The following is a 23,356-nucleotide window of genomic DNA, read 5'->3' as shown; positions in this document are numbered from 1 at the left end:
CTCCGGCACCGCGGCAGGGCCGGCGCGTGCACCGCCACCGCCAGCGCCTACGAGAAGACGGTTGCTGAAAACTCTCCCACCGCAGATGAGCGACTCTGACACCGGCGGGGGAAACGCTCACGCGAAGGAGTCGAGCCCCAGCAGAACAGAGCGTGTGAATAAAGTTGATGTAAAAGCCCGCTAGTCGTTTCTCAGCTTCTCCATGCAACGTTTTTTATTATTATTATTATTATTATTATTTTGGAAAGCGGAAGGAAGCGTTAACGGGGAGGCTAACGCAGCCAGCCATACGTCCATCAGTTTGGGATTCAGCGATCCCCGCTGAAGCAGTCCAACTGCTGGCCAGGCCCAAAGTAAATCTGCTCCTCCGCGCTGCTCCCGGCCTCCGGCACGACACCGACGGGAACCGGGGCGGGGGGTCAAAACAGAGAGATGAAAGAGGGCCACGCGCCTCCGCTTTTGTCAAAGCGGCCGCCGCCGGGCCCTGGTTTGACAGCAGCCACGACAAGGCCAGGCGAATGTGCCAGGCATGCGGGGCCGCCCGCGCCGCCTCCACCCGCCCGAGCAGCACCTTGGCTCGGTCCTGCGGGAACAAAAGGCAGCGGCAGGCGGGAGGGAGGGTCCGGGGGCTCCCGCGGCCGAGGGCCGGCGCTGCTGCCAGCGGCACCGCTGCCGAGCGAGAGCGGGGCCGGAGCGAAGTTCCTGCTGCCCACTCCTCCCAAAATGACTGCGTTTAAACAGAAAAGAAGCGGGGGGGGAAATTGCAAATACAGCAAAGCAACCTCCGCGTCCAGACGCAGAGCTCCTCTCCCCTCTAACATGCCTTTTGTTTGCTTTTGTTTCTGGCCGAAGGCGGCCTGCGGAGCGGGACCCAGGCGGGAGGGCGGCTCGGGCAGCCGGGTCCCCGCGCCGAGGCCGGCCAGGGGGCCAGCCCGAGGCCGGCGGGCAGAGCGGGAGCCCCGGCGAGCCCCGGGCCTGCCCGCGGGGCCGGCGCTGCACGGCGGCGGGAGCCCGGCGCGGCCCCGCCGCCGCCCGCGGGGGCTGCGGGGGCCCGGGCCGCCCCCCTCCCGGGCGCTCCCCAGCCTCCGCCGGGGCCGCCGCCGCACAGCCACGCTCCGTCTCGCGCCGAACGCCGGACCAGACAGCGCTCCCTAATGAGGGAGCATTACAATCGGCTTGTAATGCTGAATTTTTAATGCTGCCGAGGGCTCCGTTACATAACAACGGGGGAGACGGGAGCCGAGCGCGGCCGGCGGGGCGGCCCGCTCCCCCGGCCCCGGCCCCGGCCCGCTGCAGGTGGCGGCCCCGGCCCCGCGGCCGCCCCCCGCGCCCCCTGACCCGCCGCTTACCGCCAGCGCCGCGGGCCGGGGCGCGCACGGCGCCCATGGGGGCTCCTGCCCGGCCGGGAGGGCTGCGCAAACTTTCCTCAAGTGCGTGGCCGGGCGATGCCAAAACGCTCGCTCTCCGCTCCGCCGGAGCCCGGCCGGGGAACGATCTAACAGCAAAGTTCACGAGCATGTTCGCCGCATGCTCTCGTATGTTCCCGCACACACGGTCTGCGCTGCTCCTCGCAGTAATACCCTAAGACTGTAAATCTATAACCGCTGCAATGATTTAGTGATTAAAAACATGATAACATATTGTGTAACTGCAAACCACAGAATCCCTGCCAACTCTCCTCCAAGATACAGGAACAAAAATACAGAAAATGTGTTGCTCGCAGCAGTCTTCCTAAACTCAACGGAAAGATTTTAATAATAATAATAATGATGATGAAAAAAAAAACCCGGGCATCAGAAAAAGGCTGGATACAACGCAAGGCTGGGGAAAAAAAAAGTAAAAGAGAGAGTTTTAAATACGATTCTTGCTCTAACAAATTACAATCTAAACATGCCTCTCTTTTTTTCTCTTTTTAAGTTTGTCGTAACTGGAATAACTGGTCTTGTGTGATGTCTTGCATATTCAAAGTGCTTTGTAATAGGATACGGAGACCAAACCTTATTTGCCTAAACTCAATGGGTTTTATTTTTTCCCCTCTCCCCCCTCCATTTCTTTTCCTTTTATTTTCCCTCCCCCCCCCTTCTCCCCTAACGGGGGGGCGGGGGGGAGGCAAAAGGACGACAGGGCTTTAAGCTGTAAAGAAAATACCTGGAAGGGGAGGCTGCAATTTGTAATATGGCGAGGAAAGCCAAATATTATATATGTATTTTTAAAGGCAGCTGTGGGAGTTTTGGCCTCTAAGCAGCTAACTTGACCCCATTCTCTCTATTCTCTTATTTCCCCCGTCGCAGGATTCCTGCACCTTCAGTTGGATTCGAACTCAATGTGACCCTAAGGAGGGAGTCACCGAGCCTCCGGAAAATTGCTCCATATTAAACAGGAGCGAGGAGAGGAGAGGAGAGGAGAGGAGAAAGACAGACGGCCGGCCGGGGAAGGGACGCGTATATCCTACACATCCGCACAAAGTACAGGACATACCCGAGAGCAGCTTCAGGCACAGCTCGAAAGAGAAACAGACCTTTCTCGGAACCCCAAAAATATTTTTTTTGAAAAAGAGCGGGGGCAGGGAGTTTAACAATTTCAAGAAAAGCCCCCGCAACCCAAATTATACATAATTCACGCTCAGCAACCCGCGTGTGCGTGCTACCTCCACAGGCGTACAGCCACAGCCACAGCCGTACGTGTCCCCCACGCAAACACACGCGCTCTCCCCCGGAGGTTAGTTGCAGGAGAGCGGGGATCGCCTCCCTCCGCGGGCAGGAGCACAGTTTATTCAGAGGAATCAATAGGAAAGAGCATTTGCAAATATTTAGATAAGCGCCGTGCGATTCAGCATTAAGTAATTAAAAACTGAAACTGAGAGGGGGGGATCGGCCTACAGTGCCGTTCGCTGCCTCCACCTCTCCCATCCCCCTAGCCGCATTCTTCCCCAAACTGAGCCTGCCCGCGGAAAACAAAAATCGGAACGGCTCCGGCTCGCAAGGCCGCTCCGGGGCTCCTCCCGGCCGGGGCCCGGGCGGGCGGCGGGCGGCGGGCCGGGCCGCGGGGGCCGGGGCAGTTTTCGCACTTCTTCGCCCCTTTGTTTTCCGGCGCGGCCCCGGCGCGGAGCGGCCGCGGGGCACCCGCGGGGCCCGCCCCAGCGGCCGCTCGCCGAGCGGGGTCCCGGGCGGCGCCGGCTCCGCGGAGCCCACGCGCGGCCGCTGCTCGGCGCGGAGCGCGCATCCCCGCGGGGCCGCGGCCGGGCCCCCGCCGCCCCGGCGGTCGATGCCCGCGCCCCGCCGCCGGCCCCGCCGCGCACAAAGCCGGGCAGCGCCGCGCCGCTCCGCGCCCGCTCCGCGCCCCGCGGCCATGGCCGGCGGGCGGGGCGGGGGCTCCGCGGGCGCGCAGCGGCCCCCGCGGCGCCGGCACCTGCGCGGCGGCGGCGGCGGCGGCGGGGCTCCGGGACGGCGAGCGGCACAAAGTTTGCTGGGGGATCCGGGGCGGTGGGTGGGAGCGGGCGGGAGGGGGGGCCGGACCAGCCCCATGCAAAGCAGCCCGGGCGCCCCGAGCAGGAGGAGCCCGAGCGGGGGACAGGGCAGAAAAGTTGCCACTTACGCGGTCGCTGCTCCGGCGGCGGCGGCGGCGCTTTTAATCCCGGGCGGCGGCGCGGGGGCTACAGATCCCATGCAGGCTGCGGCGGCTGCGGCGGCAGGAGCGCGCTCCGCGGAGGGGCCCGGGGCAGCAGCAGCGGGAGCCGGGGGCAGCAGCCGGAGCCGAGCGGGAGCCGCCGCCGCCGCCGCCGCTGCCCAGCAGCAGCATCGTTGTCGGGGAGTTTGCAGCCCCCCGGAGAGAGGGGGCCGCGGGCGGCGGCAGCAGCAGCGGCGGCGGCGGTCGGGTCGGGGCGGAGCGGCGCGGCGCGGAGCGGAGCGGGCGGCGGGGCTGGCGGTCGCCGGAGCAGGAAGCGCCCGGACTCAGATCTGATGATTGGGAAGAAAAAAAACTCTTTGGATCTTTATTCTGCTAATTAGTTTCCTGCAAAAAATGGCTGATTAGTGCAGTGCGCATGTGCCTCATTACCCAGGCACGACGGGAAGGGCTAATTAGCCACCTTCTGGATCAATAAGATTCAGCCCAGGCGGCGGGGGAGGGAGCGAGCGAGCAGGAGCGGGCGGGGGGAGCGCGGCGGCGGCGCCGCACCGAAACTTGGGGCAAGCGGCCGGCCCCCAGCCCGCGGCGGGGGGGGCGCCGCTCCGCGCTGCTCCGCGCCCTGCCGCGCAGCGCCGCGCCGGGGAGGGGGCCGGCGGGCGGCTCGCCTCGGCACCGCTCCGCTCCGCACCGCTCCGCGGCGGCGGGGCGCTCCGCGGGGCCACCTGCCCCCGCGCCCCGGGCGGGGCCGCGCCGCCCCGCGCAGGGCAGGGCAGGGCGAGGACGACCCCCGCCGCCGCCGCCGCCGCCGAAGTTTCCCCGGGAGGAGCCGGGAAAGTTGCGGCCGGCAGCGAGCGCAACTTTGTGCCGCGCCGCCCCGGCCCCGGCCCCGGCCCCGGCGGCGGCCCCAGCGCGGGGCGGGCCGCGGGCGCGGAGCGCGGCGGAGCGGCCCCGCAGCATCCCCGCGGCATCCCCGCGGCGCGGCCCGCGCTCCCCTTCAAACTTTGCGGCCACCTTTCCGAGCGGGACAGCGGATCAATACGGCCGCGTCCAGCTCGCTGGGAGCCGGGCTACAGGTTTCACCAGCCATCGCTGGCAACAGCTTTGTCATTTTCTAAAAATAAGAAGCTAAAAGTTATTGTAGAAGAAGGGGCTTTTTTTGTCCCCCGCACAATATGCCTTTTGTGAGTTTAATGCCATTCTGGGGCTCTCTATAGCCCCGGACAATGGGGAACTCCAGGAGGCGGCTGTGCCTCTGCCTTTTTTCTTTCTTGCTTTCTCTTTTCTCCCCCCACCCCCTCCTCTTTTTTCCCCTTTTTTTTCTTTTTTAGGAAAGGATGCAACATTCCTCCAGTCCCAACAGAACCTCTGGTTTGATTAAATAAATGTTTCTCTAGCCTTACGGTAGCATTTTTCACTTTCTGTTCGGGTCCATCTGCGATTATTATTCAAAATTTTTATTTCCAGCAGCTTTTCCCTCCCCATTCCAGCCCTGGCGAAAAATGTAGATGATTGCTGGGAACGTGGGATTTGAATTTTAGGAGGAGGTGAACCAGTAAAGAGCCTCTATCCAGGCTTCAGGAATATGTTTTCTTCATCCTTCTGTAAGAGACTATTTTATGACTGGCAGAAATGCAGCTGAATTAAATCATCTCTGTTGAAAACCTAAAGAAGCTTTTCAATTTGCTTTTTTTTTATTTTTCTTTTTTTTTTAATTTTTATTTTTAATTCTAACCCAAATAATTAACTTCCAGGTTTGTTTCATAGCATTGAACAAGGAATGCAGTTGCGGTCAGTTTTTCCATTTGGGAGACCCTTAATGTAGATGTATTTTATACTGAAAGGTAATAAACTGCATGTTTGTTAGTAAGTATTTTTAATGAAATGTATCCAGCTTTCCATATTTCTTAACGTGGGGGTAGTCATGTGAAATTTTGACAAGTCCCTTTAGTGGGATGGGGGGGATGAAGGAAGAGGACGGATTATTAGACATTTGCAGGAGGGCTGTACTAGTTGATACATGACTGAAGTGGCTTGCGTTTGGGAGATATGCACAGGTTTTAAGAGTCAAGGTTTAATACGTACCATAGTTATTTGAATATTATAAATGCAGCACTGATGTGTACTGTTAGAATGCGCATGCTGTGTGTGAGTTCTTGCGGGCTGTTAAATGGATAGACTCCAGTACGTTACCAGTTTGCCTTTAAAAGCTGCTCTTAAGAATTTGTCAGTCCCTGCTCAAAATATGGTTGTATAGCTTTATGGAAGAATAATTGTTAACATTACTTGCCCTTCCAAAAAAAAAAAAAAAAGCCAACAAAACTAACCCCAGCCAAAAAAAAAGGAGAGGGGGAAAAAAAAAACCAAACCCCAAATCAACAAGCCCTGGGGCAAGTAGGATTTTTCAGGGCTGCTTGGTGTGCTATCTGTAAAGGTGCATGTAATTTGTAACTGTTGTTCTTGCTGAATATGAAACAAACGTGTTTTGAGGATGAAGTTGAGGCGAGAATAAAGTAACCCTTGTCTTTTAGTACTTGGTATAACTTAGAAGTGCATATTTTCACCAGAGGCTGTAGATCCAGTGGACCGGTCTGAGAATGGGTGCTGCCTATGTACACACTTTTTGCAGAGCAAAGAAAAAGTAAACATGTGGAGAAGGTGGCAAGCAAATGTGGTAACTCTGTCGATACTCCAGAAATAGGCACCTTTGCAGGAACATGTGCAAACGTAGAGTCCGGGAGCCATGTACGTTTTCTTTGCATTTGCATCGCGAGTTCTAGTTTTGTGTTGCTGTCCTCTAATTTCCCATGACAACATATGGATTCCATAAATGCAAACATGCCGAAGTGCATCTGTCTGGGTAGTTAACACAAACCAAACATCCCCCTTTTCGGCGATTCTGCTGTTCCTCTGGCCGTGCTGCGCTGTGCCCTCCCGCGACAGCCTCTCGCTACTCCTGCATTCTTGTCCTTTCATGCTCCCGGGGTGATCCCCAGTGCCCCGAAAGGGAGGAGGGCAGCGGGCGCCGGGGTCAGAGACGCCGAGACCGCGGCCGCGCCCAGGAGCGGAGGGGTTAAGCGGGGAGAGGGGAGCGCGCCCTGCGGCCCCCCACCCTCCTGGGAGCTGGGTCCAGCCTGAGCAGGCTCTGCGCTGGGGTCAAGTCCTAGGACATCTTCCCTCCCCTCGTGAAAGGGCAGGAGACGAGCCTGGGAAGTGAGCGGATGGCAGAGGTTTGCCCCTTGCCCTGAACGCAGCCATCCAAAGGCTGGGGAATGGAAGAGTTCCCATTTCTACCAGGGCGCAAAAAGAGGCGGCAAGGTGCGTGTGAAAGGAAGGGAACAAACAAGTGATGACAGCAGGACCAGCCGGATAGACCCCTGTGCAAACACCAAAATAAATCTGAGGAATTAAGGAATAATTTGTACCGTAATTGTTAGGTACGATTATACATATGTGCACGTGTTTCTCCCCTAGAAAATTTACTTCCATTAAGATTTCTTTGTTCTAGGCAAAAAGACAATCCAGTTGCTAAAATATAAGCAGGGACTACCCTTGCTTTAATTAGAAATCTCGATACAGCCTCATCTGTAATACTATGGATGCCTCTTGTTTCTATATATGTATCTCTACGCATGCATAGATAGGATTTTTGGTTCAAATAGCTTTTAATGTGCTTAGCAGAAAGAAGCCCTCAGTATCAGATCTGCAGGGAAAATAAGACTGATTTTTCCAATAGGAAACTTGTTAAAGATGCAGATGAATTATTAGATTAACCCTATTTTTTTGTCTCGCAGCATATCTGATATATTTGCACATAGAATCATACAGTTTCATTTATATGTTATTTTGAACAGATGGAACTAATACCAGTGCTTTAAAGGAAAGTTATTATTTGTAAAAATGTATACCGATTAAGAGGAACAACTTTGAAGCAAAATGTTTTTCTGAGGCAGCGCACACAGCTTTCTGGATGTAACTTTCAGAAAAGACGGTTGTGCTCTTTGACATGTAAAATAGGGGTTCTGCAAGGAGACCAGGTCCGCCTGTAGAAATACGACTTGGCTGCCGAGCGGCTTAGGAGCAGCTCTGTCCTGAGGCAGGAGTGGGCCAGGTTTGCCATGGGGCTGTGGTGAAAGCGGTTGAGTAGGGCGAATCCGTAGGGAGGCAGAACCAGGTCGCGTTGCTCAGGCTCCCGGCTGGCTGCACCCTGCCCGGCTGCACCCTGCCTCCCTCCACCTGGCGCTGGGGGGAACTGGGCCGAAGCTCTGAGCTGGGAGAGGCCAACTGGACGTCAGGGACTAACGTATGGATACAGCAAGAAAAAAGTTTCGGGCTATCTTTTTAAATTCAGGCTTGAAAAATTGTTGTGGGGGGAAAAAACAATCCCGCTTAGAAAAAAATCTCCATAATATCATCCTCTTACGTAGCTTTGTGCTTCTTGGAAATATGTCTGAAGAATTAGAACAAAGCATAGAAGGCCGGAGTCCTTGAAGGAGCTCCAAATGATAAAGTCTGCCATTCATTTTAAACACAGCGTGCATTGTGAAAACACAGGTCAATTTGAAGGCATTTGTCAGATTTCCAGTTCCCTCTACTCCTTTGCAATGGAAATTTGCAATCAAATCCCTGTCCTAGAGTTGGGATGTCTGGCTTTATCAGTTTTTATTACTTTATACTCAAAGCATTGTCCAGGTAAGCTATCTTTTCATTTAGAAAGTTTGTTTGCATGAAGTTGCATACAAGAAGGGGGAAGGCTGACATGAATTAGACTGGAGCAGATGCATTTATTTAGGGGTTTGGGAAGGGGGGAAAGGGCAGGCGATCAGCAGCGACTGATTGCACAGGGCTGTCTAAGCTGCAGAAGTGATCTGATACCATTTAAAGACGCCCAGCAAGAGGCATGGAAAGGGATATTCCAACAGCGGCGTGTTCATTGTTGGGATGCAGAAATGCAGCGGGGCTTAGAAAGAGAGGGCTGGAGAGATGCACTGCTGAGCAATTCTAGCCAGATACCGTGAATTTCTTCTGGAGGCACGTACGTGTTGTTTCATGGGCAGGGGGCTGCCTCCTTTATTGCCGAGAGAGACGTGTGGGTATGCTCGAGGGGGGCGTGTGTTTCTCTAGGAGAAATACATACTGTAGGGCTTGGGAGAGATTTGGGCTGGGGGGGCATATTCAGAGGAATGTTTGTTCTCTTCTTTTGTCTTCAATATATTTCTGGGTTTTTTACCCAATTATTAAAAGAAATCTGTCCATCCATTTTGTAATCACTGGACTTACGATAGCCACTGGGAGTGATGGGCCATCAGCGGGCTGTTCCAGCCACCTCCAAGCCTCTGGCTGGGTTGCTGTAGGCAGGCTGAGTAAATACCCCTTCAGTCAACTAGCAGATTTTTAATACGAATTTGCTTTTTTTGCAGGCCTTAAAACAAGATGAGTAGATGTGTTTGCGATGGAAATAAACACTTGAAATACATCTATATGTTTCTTTGCTTTTTTAGAGAAATGAAGAAAAAAGTCTTGGCATTTAATTAGGACTCACTAACCTGATAAATATTGAACATCATTTCTTTGTGAGCTGTTCTGTGTGCTCAGAGTACTCTATGGATGTATTCCACAATTGCACTTGTTTAATGCCTGTATCACCTCATGCCTATTGTATTTATGTTGTCATCAATGTCAGATTTTAATTAAACAATTAAATCACTGTCACAGTAATTTCCCTAGAAAACTATTTTAAATGAAAAATCCCACAATAAATGTTTGGGAACCATCTTAACAGGAAAAAAGAGGGAAATAAGTTACAAAATAAAATTACAGTTCCCACAGAATTAGAAAGAAAAAAGAAATGTTTTCAGCACTGAGAAGAATTCTGGTTTACAGGGTAGCTCCCACAAAATTCAGAGTGTGTCAGTACGGTGACTAAAACAACCTGGCGTGTCCTGGAGCTAGTCTGGGTCTCTCAGGCTGAGCCGGGGGCGGAGGGGCCCTGGCCCAGGGCTCACACAGTGCTGTAGTCATCCCCCACTATGGGCCAGGCACAAGTGACAGCACTGCAAATCTGTCAGCGCAAGTCAGGTACCAAACACTCCTCGGATAATAGTCCATCCGCCTTCTTCCCCTCCAAATTATTTTAGAATTAAGACGGAGATTTGCAGAAAAGCCTGCATCGAATTGTTCAGTAAGTTAAGCACCAATACCAGCTGTACTTACTATATGGTAACCATGTACCCAAACCCTAAGTTGTAAGCAGTGAGAAATCTGATCTGGCACAGCATCTTTGCTACAGTTAATCAAATAGTTCATCTTTACCTCTTCATAAATATATGCTCTTATTCCTCTAAAACCAGTACTTCTTTGCATGGAAAAATCACAAATACAAGATGCAAAATTCATCAGACAAGGTATCTGAAAGAATCATGCTCGCAAACGTACACTCAGGATATTACCTGTATTTAACATAAGCATATTTGACATTTGCAGCACAGCCTCCGATGTGAGGCATGCTTATTGAAATTCGGATTCCAGCCTGTGATTTCAGTCGGCGATGTACCCTGCAGCTAACCCCGACCCTCCCCTATTAGCCGGCGTAGCCGCTTTGATTTGTGCCCTGGGAGGGCTGGGACGGGGAGCCGAGCGCGGGGAGCTGCAGCGAGGGCTGGGGGGCTCCGCTCCTCCCTCTGCGCCCCAGCAGGCACCCAGCTCAGCCGTGCACCCCGCCGGGGGCCGGGGCACGGGGGGCACAGCCAGGGCGAGGGGCTGCCTCCCACCCCAGCACCCAGCCCGGGGCGGGAATCCCGGGCAGCGTTTCTTTTATGTCCGTGCTGCATTTTTATTGGAATGCAGCTTTGCAGATTGGGTTGTGCCTGGGATGCGTGTGGTTTCTATCAGCCCTGAAGTGTTTTACAGCTGGAGATGATTTGGGGGGGCACATCCAGCCTGTCCATTTGCAGCCAGGTCTGATGTTTGTCTGCTGCTGTCTCGCTAATTTTTTTCTATGTTGCCTCCATCAAAAGGTGAGATTAGCGCTGGGGGAGGCGATGATGATGACGACGACACCAGGCCCGTCCCTCCCTCCTCCTCATTTTAGTTTGCTTCTCGCAAAAGCAATTCGCCAGCAGATCCTCTTCCTTCCTGCGGCCAAAACAAGCCGGCAGGAGTGGCAGAGATACCTGGTGCTGGCCGCCCCTGAGCTGGGCAGCCCGAGGCCCTGAACAGAGGCCGGCCGCGGGTAGCTGCTTGGGGGCGAGCCCCCGCCACGGCCAGCTGGCTCCACTTGTGAGTCTGGGGCACCCAATCTTTAAGCAGAATTCAGCCAGTGAACACCAGTCCGGCAAAGGACTCGCTTTGTCAGGCCATAGCTGCAGCAGAGCCTCCGCCGGCCACCTCAGCAGCTGCCAGGACGGGGCAGACCCTCCCTCGGCCCCATCCAGGGCCATCCTGGCTTTGTCAAGTGAGGCACTGCCACTAAAAGTAACTTTGCTGAGCATATGCAGACAGAAATACGTATTTTTATACTCGGGAAAGGAAAGGGGAAAACTGATGAGGTTGCACAGAACCCTCCTCCAGGCAGGAGAGGCTGTGCTGGAGGAAAGTATTGCTCATAATGACACTTAAGCCCAGACACTTGAATGCTAAAGGTTAAACTTACATTCTTCAAGAAAGGGCTCCTTGCCAGCTTGAACTGTGTTGTGTGTTCACTATTGCCTCCTCCTCCTCTTCATCCACTCTCAATCCACTTTTGGTATTTGTTGAAATAACTGAGGTTGTGGGGTGTTTTTTTTTTTCCTCCCCTAATGTATGTTCTCTGTGCCAGTCCTCAGCCTTATGTCTGTCACAGGGTTAAAGAAAAAAAAAAAATCAGTCTAATGCCAGTACAAAAGTGAAGATTTTTTTTTCTTAGCTGCTAACTTCTTAACTATAGCTTCAATCCCGAAAAGACCAGCCTAAGCACATTTTCTGTCCTCCAGTGACACACAGTCCATAGAAGGCCATCCTCTAATTCCTGCCCTCAGCTGAATAACCAGAACGTGTATTCTGACAATAAGGCTAAAAAGTTACTATGGAATTAAAACACCAGTTGAAAGGCTGACAGAAATACTGTAAACAAAGGGTGGAGAAACAACTTTTGGAGGCAATCATCACCAGGGCTGGCGATGAAACTGGTGGCAATGCTTCCGAATGTTCAAGCCGAGGAAGGAGAAACAGGAAAATGCCCACCCAGGAGCAGCACTTTAAGATGAATTTCAGCATAATATGAAGAAACAGCCACGCTGTTTGAATGCTACATTTAGATCTTAATGATCAAAGAGCACCTTCTCCATATACTTTCATGCTTCTCTCCAGAGATATTTCCCATTAAAAAAAGAATGGAAATAACATTACTGTTGTGTACACCTTCTAAAGCAGCCCCTTTTACACAGTGGCACGTAGGCTTTCTGCGGAGAATCAGTCTTAGGTGAAAGCAAGAAACAAGGATCCCTGTATCTCAGCAGCAGCAGGTAGAGGAGACCCAGACTGGAAGGCTGGATCAAACGCTTTGAGGAGGAGCATGGAAAAGAGCCAGAGTGAGCTTCAGAAGTCAAACGCAATTTTTATTTGGGTTCAGAGATGATAAAAGGCTAGTGATGTTCATTTTTCCTACTTCCTGCAGCAAGGGAACGGGGGGTTGCAGCGCTCCGCATCCCTTTAAACAACAGCTCGCTGCAGTGTATTTCTTGGCACAGCCCTAATTGTATCTTCTGGTCCCAGTGGAAGTTCACACTTTTTAATATCTCTTATTGCTTCTGCAACTGCTGCCACTAGTCAGCAATCACAAACAGGAAGCCGTGACTCAGCAGAGCCATAACCCGCGGGCTGACAGCGGCCGGAGGAGAGGGAAGATCCTACAAAACCCCCGCGAAGGGCCGGGGCCGGCCAGGCACCGCTGCGGGCTGCATTGCGGGACTGGTGTACAGTCCGACCCGCAAAGGCATCTGGAGACTCGGTTCCTAAGTCAAGCGCTTCAGCTTACACCGAAACCCAGGAGATAAAGGCCCTGCTGCCGCTCCGGGCCCGAGCGCTGTAGGAGAGGTTTCCCAAAGCTGGCCCCCAAAGCACGGGGCCGTCACGGCAGGGCGAGAGAGGACAGGGACACCGAGACCAGCCCTGGGTTCGGTTGCCCGTCCGTGCTCCAAAAAGCAGGCTTTCTTCCCCCGTTAGAGAGAGGCAGGGCAGAGGAGGCAGTCGCTGACCCCTCGGCCGGGAGACGCCAGCGCGACCCCGTTTTCACACCGGCGGTGCCCAGGGCTCGGCTGCACCACGTCTCACGTAACGCGGGGAGCGGATGATCTATTCCGAGCCTGGTTTCGTCTGTTTTCTAACTGTATTTAGCAGCGAGTTTACTCCAGACTGAGCCTGCGTGAGTAAGTGTGTATGTAAGGGTTGAGGATTGGCTGCGGCAGCAGAGGGTTTGCTGAAAGGCTTGTTAAGGAAGCACTACTGACCATGCAATCCAATTACATAATGCTTCAAAAAATAACCGAGCTGGGCGTCGTGTCTGGGCAGCGCATTTCGGCAACAGAAAGAGGTATCAAATGTCTGTCTTCCAACCCAAAGGCTGACAGTATATTTGTGCCACAATCTGACACTGCGCCTCGGCCGTAAACTGCTCTAAAGAGGAAACTTGCTTCCAGGGGAAATGTCTGCTGTTCCCTTTCAAGGCAGTGCTGCACCCTGCAGACCAACGTTATTTGAGTCCTTGTAAAATTACCACTAATCTCTGCACTCAGGATGCCTTGCATTTTATGGGTACTTGCTATGACAGCAGCTTTGTTTTCTGGGGGTAAAGGAAAGTGCTGAGCGGGGAAAAGCAGGCACCTGGCCATCAGCAGGGTGTTTTCCCCAGCTTTCCATCCTTGCAGTTTCTCTCTGCCGCTCCAGACAGGACGGACATGCGGATGATGCACAGCAGCATACTATCACGCCTGGAAAATGCCTGAAAAAAATACCCTGTCCCGCCTGGAAAAAACAGGGGCCCTGTCCCAGGCGGGAGCCTGCACGGTGCCGTGGGCTGCTCCTGCCGAGATCGGTGCCGAGGGAGGGGACGGGAGGGCCAGGCTGCCAGCCGCAGCAGGCAGCTCCGTCCACGCGTTACGTTTGGGATGACTGGGGATTCAGAAAACCCCGTCTCCAAGCAGCGCAGGTAGTTTTTATCGTAGTTACTAACTGAACTGCTAGGCTGCTCGGAAAGGCGTCACAGAAAAGGCGCATTTCTAGTGAATGAGGAAAGAGCAAACTACGAATATTCCTGGCACGCTGCGGGGCTTTCTGTACCTGAGCTCGTGTTGTTCAGTTGCTGGGAACGCTTCACGCGACATAAGCCAGCTCCTCCGCTCGCAGGGAACGCCTGGCTTTTAACCTGTTCCCCGCCCAGGGCGCAGCAGAGCTGCCCCGCGGCCTGCCGGCAGCCGGGGCCCCGCCGCCGGAGAGCCCCTCGGCGCCTCCCGCCCGGGCTCTCACCGGCCTCACCTGGGCTCTTCCAGAAGGGCGGGGACGAAGCGGGGCTGCCGCCACCGCCGCCTGGCAGCGAAGGCGCTCGACCGAGCCCCCCCCGCCGTGGGGCCGCCGGCGCTGCCCTCCCCAGCGGGCCCCGCGCGTTAGCGCTGTGGCACAGAGCGGCGCGGGCTCGCTTCCCCCTCTGCCTCCGCCGCTCCGCTCCCGGCGCCCCGCCGAAGGCTGGGGAAGCCGCCTGCGAGGACGGCAGCGGGGAGGAAAGGGTGAAGGCAGAGCGCCTCCAGCCCGGCTGCACGCTCCATCCGCTGCCTTCCTCCCGTCTATTTCTAGACTGTTTACCTGGCAAGCGCACATGACCGATCCAGAAGGAAACGCTGACATCACCCGCCGCCGTGCCCCCTCCCGCCGCCCGCCGCGCTCGGCCCCTCTCCCCGCCGCGCTCGGCCCTCGGCCCGGCCGGCCCGCGCCGGCAGAGCTCTCCGCGCCGCTGCTTCCTGAGCTTCCTGAGCGGCGCGGAGCGCCGTGCCGGCCCGGCCCCCGCGGCAGCGCGGCCTGGCACGCCGCCCTCCCCCGCGCCCCGCGCCGTGACGGCCGCCGCGCCGGCGGGGACGCAGCCCGCGCCCGGCCCCGCGCCGACGGCCAGCAGCCGCGCTGCCGACGGCGGGTGAAGCCCGCGTCTTGTCACGCCGGCGCCTCGCTCGGCTGGGGCGACAGGCTGAAGCGAACGGCCGCTGTTGCTCCCCAGCCGAAGCGGCTCCCCAGCCCCCTTTACACCTACGACTCGCACCCTCCCGGCCCGCGGCGCCGGACGAACTTCGCCGCCGGAGAGCAGCCGCCTCCCCACCCACCTCGCTGCCACGTCGCGTCTGTGTGCCGGCGAGCGGAGCCAGGCCGACCGCGCTGCTGGTTCCTCGCCTCCTTCGCTCTCCTCCCCAGGGCCGCTGCCGGGCGCCGGCGGTGTGGGGAGTCCGGCCGGCTGCATCGGCCTCTCCTGGCGGGCCCGGGGGAGCCGGCGGCCCCGGGGAGGGCCTGGGCCGGGGAGGGCCTGGGCCGCCGTGGGCCGCAGCCGCCGGCGCAGGTGCTCGCTCCTCCGGGGGTTGTTTATCCCGGGAAGCCCGCGGCAGAGCTCCGGACTCGAGCTGCTCTGTGGAAGCTTTCTTGGTGCATTTGGGCAGGGAGCCAAAGTATGCAGTTTAAAGGAAATGTTTAATAAAGACACAGGAGCCTCAAAACTGTTTGTTTTTCCTCGCAGAAAGGTGGAGAGACGATGTCCCTGGAAACTGGCTGCCGGGCCAGGCGCAGGCCAGGAGGCCGGAGGCCGAGCCGGGGCGCGGGCTGAGCGCGGCCGCCTGCCTCTGCCTCCCCTGACAGCTCCGGCCCGCGGGGTCATAAACCGTGGGGGGAAAAGGCAGCCTATTAGTAACTCTATTAAGTCTCCATTAGTTAGGTGTGAACTCATTACCCTAATATACTTGGAGGTAGGATTCCACTTGCAGGACATTAGCACTGTAATAAGCACGTTTACCACCGGAGCTGGACGGAGCGAGGGAGAGGAGCCCCTCGACGCCCCGAGCAGGCCCGCAGCCTCCGCAGCGCGGCCGCGGAGAGGCTTTTCTCGCCCACTCTTGTCCTGGGGCGGCCGCGCTCCTCCCGCACGGGGCTCCCTGTCCCCTGCAGCGGTGGCCGCCAGCTGCCCTGTGACCACCCCCCTGCAACCCCCCTCGAGACCCTCTCTTCCTGCGGTAGCAACATGGCAGTCACTGAAAAACCCTCTGCTCGTCCGTTCATCCAATGAGTGGCTGTCCACAGGGAGCAACGTGGGCTGGCCGGGGCCACAGACGTGTGGGACGGGCAAAACGGGTGACCGTGGGGATCAGGGGATGGAGGGTGCGCGGCAAAAGCTGTCGGGATCTGGCGTGTGTAACCCAGGAGAGAAGGATAACCCGGGCGTGGCATGCTGCGGCCCAGCCGCTCGCTGGCTTGCTGCTTCTGCTGCACTCCTGCCTTTGCCTGACTTGGCGTTTTCGATGTGTTTGAGCTTTGTGACAGGAACTGTCTTCTGTTGTCTGCAAAGCTGTGCACGCTGTACGGAAGTCACAGCGAACGAAATAATGAGCTTATAGGAAATCGATTAATTAATAATAGATAGGATGCAGGAGCAGGGCCTGAACTGGGTTTGCCGAGTTAGCACAATAAAAATATGGTCGTATGTAGAAATCTGTGTCTTTCTCTACGCCTTTTCAGTCAGCTTTAACACGCCAGTGTGCGCTGCCCGAGCAAGGGCCGCACCTCTGTGGCTGGAGAAGCTCCAGCGCGTTGTAGGCCTGCTGTCTGCGGGGCTTCTGGGTGCCCCGTGTGTCCTAGCGTCGTTTTAATCAAAATATTGGTGAACAATGGTCTTGCTGTATTTTAAATGTAAAAGATTTTGTGTTTGAGAGAAGGAAGTTGCAACCAAAATAAAGAGGATACAGAAGCACAGAACGTTGCCTTTCAGAGACAGCAAAGAAGGAACCTGAAGCGTACGGCCATGAAACGAAGCCCTCCCTTGCCCTCTGCCAAAGCCCCTCTCAAACAGGTACTGTTTGCCCTGCAGAAGACAAAGACTCTGCACCATCTCCTCTCTACCCTTAAGTCATACTTCGAGGCTGCACAAAAGCACAGTCCACGCAGAACTCTTCCCAAAACTAATTTTGAAACCCATTTGTTCCTAAATAGGGCTCAACTGTACGCGGTCCCTGAAAAAAAAACTGTCCAAGAGTGCATAAGTATGATTTTTAAAATTATTTCAGGAGGAAGCATGCTCTTGTTTCTAAGATCCTTGGCCAAAAAGAGTATGAAATTAATGGTATTAAGTGCCTAAAAATACTCTTGAGGACCCAGGACTTGGAACAAGGGCCTGGCTTCTATTCCTAGCTCTGCCACAGACTTGCTGTCTGCACCGAAGGACCGGCCAGAGCAGTACACAGGCTATGCTAGAAGTGCCTGAAGACGAAGGCATATGGGGATGGACTTCAAAACTCACTCCCCCATTTTTTGTCCTATTTTCCCAGCCTGTAGAACAGGAATAATACTAATTCGCTGTGAGGGAGTAGAGCATGTAAGGCGTGATGTTGGTGTAAATTCTCCTGATGCGTTTCCAGACCCGCAGACGACGGCCGCATGGAGTGCAACACAACCATGCCCATTTACAGTGCACTACTCATCACGCTCACTTGCCCATTTCTTCCTCCCTTATTTCCATGGAATTAATTCTTACAATTCAAAACACCAGCAGGTCCAAACAATTATGATTCAAAAATAAATTAACAGCTATAGAAGTGCTTTCTCCCTCCCAGCAAATGCAGCACCTCCTTGCACTGGCCTCCTGGTCAGTGGCAACTTTTCTAATGTAAGGATGTTAAAGTCCAATATACTGAAAAAATTCAGTATTAAATGTATATCTTTATCCCACTGAACAGGAGAGAGAGAGGCATCCTTAAAATGCAATGCTTGCTTTTAGCCCTGGAAAATCTTGACACATTCACCTTTTCATCGTTGTATTCTATCTAGGAAAACGATTTTGTCATTTAAAGATGATTTTATGGGTCTCTCTCACCCTGTTTTACTGTTGTCCTATTAACTGAGGTACCTGTTTCTACATGAAATACAACACAAAAATGGATTTAAAAAATTGTGAAAGTTTCTAAAACTTGAACAACTTATAGTTGTAGGATGCACAATGATAAAATAAGAGCCCGTCAGCAAAACCTGAGCTGAACTTACTGGTGGCTTTTCTACTTAAGAAAAAGGGGCATCCCAAAGCTAATTTGATAGGATCTCAAATCCCTGTAATTCCCTGCGTGTCTCAGCCATAAAAGAACTTTTGGCATAGTAATTTAAACTGTTAAACAGAAGATTCAAAATAGCACACTTCAGTGATAAATGGGAAAGTTTATGCCCCAGAGTTGCTCTTAAGACAGCACGGGGCAATGAGATGGGCCACAATCCTGCAGAATGAGTTCCGTACAGATCCCAGACCCTGCCAGGTTTTTTAATCAGTAACGATACTCCAAGAGAAGTAAAAAGACAGGCAGTGAAAACCTCTGCTCACTCTGCTAAAGGGAAAGAAAGATATTGACGTTTCCATGTGTGACTCTGTCTGATGAAATCAAGTATTCAAATGACTTCTGTTTACATAGTATTTTGAGAAATAATGCTAATTTGCAGAATTGGCATCTGGGGTACAAGTATACATACCCTGGGAGAGCACTTACAGAGCCTTTGTGAAGCTAAGTAATAAACGCTTTGTCTTCACCGCACTATTTATGGGTTGCTTGGGGGCATCCTGCTCTCTTTCTGCCCCTACCTGGGCATAAAATTATTGCAGAACTAGGTTTTAATAAGACCAACAGTAAATCTGAATGACCACACATGCACAGCTATTCCTGCTCCCCTGATCTCCAGCATTAATTATAAAGTGGAACTGTTTATACAGTACATACCACTTTCCTGCCTTCTTTCTTGTTTATGTCAAAACCTTTATGCACATAAAACTTTGGAATTTGCTTTTGGAATAAAACTGCAATTGAAGTGGCAATAACTGTGTTAGAAAACAACTTTGCTATTGCTCCCCTGGTTCTGTGGTCACGGCAGGTTTGCGTCTGCACTGGAACCCTCTCCGGATCGAGCGTGTTGTTTCAGGTCATGTCCTTGCTGTCCCGTCTGGATGGCTCGTTAGAAACTCCAGCTCTAGATGGCTTGGAGCAAATGCTCCAGTTTTGCCTGCTGAGTCCTTTTCTTTCCTCTCTACTCTCCACCACAACTTGGCCCACCACAAGCGTCTCCGCACCCCGGTCAGGGGGGATTTGCAGTGCTCCCTCGTGCCTCTGCTGCCAGGCTGTGATTCAGGTTGTCGCTCCTTTCACGGTGTGTTGAAATGGCAGCCTCTTTGCTCCTCCAGATAAAACACTCGCCCATGCCCTCAGACCCCCCCCCCCCCCGAACTTTCCTGAAAGAGAAATTTGTCTTCTACAGTAAGTTATTACAAAACCAAGAGACTTCCATCTGATGGCATACACATGTGCAGATACCACAGTAAAGGAACTCATGCTCCGCAAGCACTAAATTATTCCTCGTCACACTGGCCTGGCTACTTGTTTCGTCAGGCTGTCACATTATAAATTAATATGTTGGCTGTTTGGGGCTGAGAACTCTTTTTTCCATTTGTTCAGTAAAACAGATACTGTACACCCTGGGCACCATATAAAAATAATAAATTACTGTAGCACACAGGCAAGGTATTATTCTTGTCTTCCTTTCCCTTTATTTTATCCCCTCCATCCTTTGCCTTTCCCCTGATCAATTCATCTTCCATTTACTTTCTATTTCTGTCTGCAGGTTTTACTCTAATACATATTGCTCTGATATCCCAACCATGCCACCTGCTCCAGCAGTACAAATACAGAGGCTTTACTAATGTGAAGAAGAGGGAATCAGCAAAGACTCAAGGGGAGGAGAAGAAATAATTACTGTAAGAAAATCAAGAAAAGGAATTGAGCCTCTACCTGCTGTTGTCTCTTACGCTGACTTGGACACCTTCTAATTTCTGCCAGGCTCTTTCTTTACTCTTCACATCCAACACAGAAACGTGGAGACTTGATAGCCAGAGGAACCAAATAGGCTTCTTTATGTAGACAGGTTGGGGTGGACCAGTAAGTGTTTGACCCGATCTCCCTTGTAGTTGAAAACGTCTTTTAATTCTGGTGGGCTGTGTGGGGATGAGAGTGACTAAACTCTCTTCATTTTAGTGTCCAGCTAGTGGAAGCTGCACAGGCTGTATGTTAAGTCTGTCCAAATTCCTTTCCTCCTTGGCAAGGTTATCCTACCTAGAAAAAGAAGAATTAAAAATAAGACTGTGTTTGGCTTCTTACAGCTTCGCTTCTTCCCCCGTGTTTGTACATTCCACTTTCCAGGGCACGCTTCTGACCTGAGTTTTAGCACATAGCCCCCCAAAAGCACCCTCGTAATAATGGTGAATAATTACTTCTGGTAATGCTTAGTGCATCACATTTTAAAAGTATCACGTAATCTTAACTAATAAAAAAATCAACAGAGTTTACTGTTTGTTCTTTTAAAAAATAAAAAGCAAAGAGGTAAAATTTAAATATTTATTGAAAAACTAAATAGCGTAGCCTTGTGCAGTCATTGGCAAGAGATGCTGTGCAAATAAAACCACCACGCGCTGTTGCTTCCCACGTATCTGAGCGCTGGCCTGCAGGACGCCCTGCCGTCCCAGCCCCAGCCGTCGCAACGCTGCCCGCGCCGCCGGCCCCTGCGGCTCCAGCCCTCTCCCTAGGAAAGCTCCTCTTTTTCTGGCACCCTCATTGCTCAGGTACACGTCGGGCCCTCACCTTTCTTCCTTCTCCTCTCGTGGTAAGGTCTGTGGTGTAACCAGGGCGCAACTCGAATGAGAATTTACAAACATCAGTCAAATGCTTTGGCAGGAGAACTGGCCCTAAGGACTCGGGAGAAAACAAGATGTGTTTTCCTTGTGCTCCTGAACTCCCTGCGACGTTCAGTGCGGCCTGCGCGGCAGGCAGCGCCTTTTCGGGGTCTGGGATCAGCTCGGTAGTTACCAAGGAGGCCATCGCCAGAGCCGGGCCTCTGGATGAGCCTTCGGACCTGCCAAGGAGGCCATCGCCAGAGCCGGGCCTCTGGATGAGCCTTCGGACCTGCCAAGGAGGCCATCGCCAGAGCCGGGCCTCTGGATGAGCCTTCGGACCTGCCAAGGAGGCCATCGCCAGAGCCGGGCCTCTGGATGAGCCTTCGGACCTGCCAAGGAGGCCATCGCCAGAGCCGGGCCTCTGGATGAGCCTTCGGACCTGCCAAGGAGGCCATCGCCAGAGCCGGGCCTCTGGATGAGCCTTCGGACCTGCCAAGGAGGCCATCGCCAGAGCCGGGCCTCTGGATGAGCCTTCGGACCTGCCAAGGATCTCAGAGCGTCGGCACCCTGGGCAGGCTCAGCAGGTGAGGTTGGGCTGTGTGGAAGTGGAAGGTCTCCTGCTTCTGGCATCTTATTTCCAACCCTCCTATTCCACGTGGCCATGCATTAGTGATGGGCAGTGCTAGCAGATGGCAAAGTTCGAGCCGGGCTAATTAAACATACTGAGCTAATAACCTTCCATTTTGGGACTGGTATAATTCATAATTTAATGTATTGCTGCTGAGACATTAACCTTTCAACAACTGGCACAGTGCCCACAGCAGCCTGAGTGCTGACCATCTTTCAGGAAAATTAGTATTATTGTTAAAACAGGTATAAATCATTCATGGCTTCAGCTTTTGTGTCAAACTGTACATGAAAATAAGTAGTAGGCTGGGTAATTTATTTACCTTTTGGTGGTTATTCTTATGATTTCATGATCATATTCTGTGATTCATAAACATTGGCCAAATGCCATTTTGTTCTCATTTTACCTTTTCAATATTGCAGTGGTTATTCTGATTTTCATCTTTAACAAGTTCAAGACTGGTGCAGAATTGCTTGATCCAGGCACAAATATAATCTCATTTCAAGGAGGAAAAACTTATTTTAAGCTAATTGCACAGTATTCAACTACCAACTTGTTACATTTTTGTATTCTGCTAAAAGAAACGTTTCTTTGAAAACTGGCGCATAAACACACAGATTCAAAGACTTTTCAAAAATAAAGCATATACTATATACAACTATGTGAATAGCTTCTGGTTGGAAACGACATGGGATACGGGAAGGAGGAGACTGTAAAAAGTTGGAAATTTCTCAACAGTCGTGCAAAGCAAGAAGTCTAACTCCAAACACCTGGTTACTGGGATGATATTACAGACCCAGGAGACCCTTACATTGGCTTTTGGGACCCTGCTGGCGGATCACATCATATTTTCTATCCCAAACTACCTCTGCATTGCATTTTCTTTTCCAGTGAAAAGAGAATCAGAGCTAACAGGTCACCAGCCGCCCGTACCACAAAGCTTGCCTGGTGATACAGTAGTGTTAAATGCCTTTCATAAAGCTCCATCAATTCGAACTCTTGCTGTTATGGTCAACGAGTAGGAACTGCTGAGATAAACGTATTACGGACTCATTATCTGCACCCTATACAGAAAAAGTTTTCAGACATCTTGGACTAAAAGACTACTTTCAGTTCTCAATATTTATCACATACTGGCACATACGCTAACCAAACACTAACTGAAAACATTACAAAGCTAAAATAAATTAAAAGCCAAAGTAAATGAGAATAAAGTCCTAAACTCTGTATTTCAGGTACAGATTGACCACAAATTGGGATGGAAAGGGTGCCAAGCGAGACCAACTCACTTTTAGATAGTGATACATCTGACGAGGTCCCAAATGTACAGCCTGCTCCAGCCACCATCACTAGGCAGACCCACTGGAAACAAATCCTGCCTAATTTACGCAACAAACTTCGTCATAGTACCCAGGCACAAAATAGGGAAGATCAGATACAGAAGAACACAACTGTTTATTGTGTGTACTGATTATATCAACATTTCAAACCCCCCATATATCTCTGGGAAATTATCATTTACCTCTTGAAGGTATGAAACAGCAACCTGAAAGCGAAGATTCACAACAGCATTCGCCTGCCCTCAGATATCAAATATAGTATTGAATTGGCAGAAGAAAATTACTTCCCTTCGTTCTTCTTAACTTTAATTGGAGGAGTGAGTACTTAGCACTTTTTGAAAGGAAACTTTCTGAAAATATCCAGGCTGGGGATGATTTTCAGAAAAACACACTTCCAAGAGATGCGTCACCAACCTTCTGTTTATTTGGTTAGGTTTTTTTTTTCTTTTTTTTTCCCCCTAGCTACAATCTATCTATCTAATTTGCAATGTCATCTAAACAACAACAACAACAACAACAACAAATCTCAACGTAACAACGTACATTAAGCCTGACAATAACGTTGGAACAGCAGGTTCAAGTCATACTTGGGGAAATCTGGCACACTCAAACTGGAACTTCCCACCGGATGGACAACAGCAAGTGAAGCCTCCTCGCTGTATAAAATGAGGTGACTCCCCTCAAACTCCTTTGATTGTTCACATGAATGTAACAGTTTCCCAACTTTTCTTTGACCATCCACTCTGGATCAGATCGGCAGCTCCATCGGTGATTCCCTCTGCTTTGCCGTGCCATAAGCAGCAAACCTGCACGCGGGACCTGGGGTTAGAGCTGGGCTGCAAAATCCAC

The 23,356-nt window shown here is 52.4% G+C and overlaps 1 protein-coding gene across 5 annotated transcripts in view; it reads right to left on the bottom strand.

Annotated features, from left to right (window-relative positions):
* ZFHX3 (zinc finger homeobox 3) overlaps nt 1–23,356 on the bottom strand; it is a 693,289-nt gene that overhangs the window by 175,503 nt on the left and 494,430 nt on the right. Inside the window, exons 9-11 of one of the 5 annotated variants that reach the window (XM_072872994.1) lie at nt 19,662–19,982; nt 11,276–11,455; nt 3,595–3,956 (exon numbers count right to left, since the gene is read on the bottom strand). The gene's annotated coding sequence lies outside the window, so the exon portion shown is untranslated. Of the gene's footprint in view, nt 1–3,594; nt 3,957–4,056; nt 4,123–11,275; nt 11,456–14,966; nt 15,388–19,661; nt 19,983–23,356 lie in introns of those variants that run through there. The other 4 variants (XM_072872995.1, XM_072872996.1, XM_072872997.1 and 1 more) reach the window with 4 other exon arrangements.

Source organism: Ciconia boyciana, chromosome 9 (genome assembly GCF_034638445.1).
Source record: "Ciconia boyciana chromosome 9, ASM3463844v1, whole genome shotgun sequence".
Taxonomy (NCBI): domain Eukaryota; kingdom Metazoa; phylum Chordata; class Aves; order Ciconiiformes; family Ciconiidae; genus Ciconia; species Ciconia boyciana.
The sequence above is the reverse complement of the archived record's forward strand: the minus strand, read 5'-3'. Positions and strand labels throughout refer to the sequence as shown.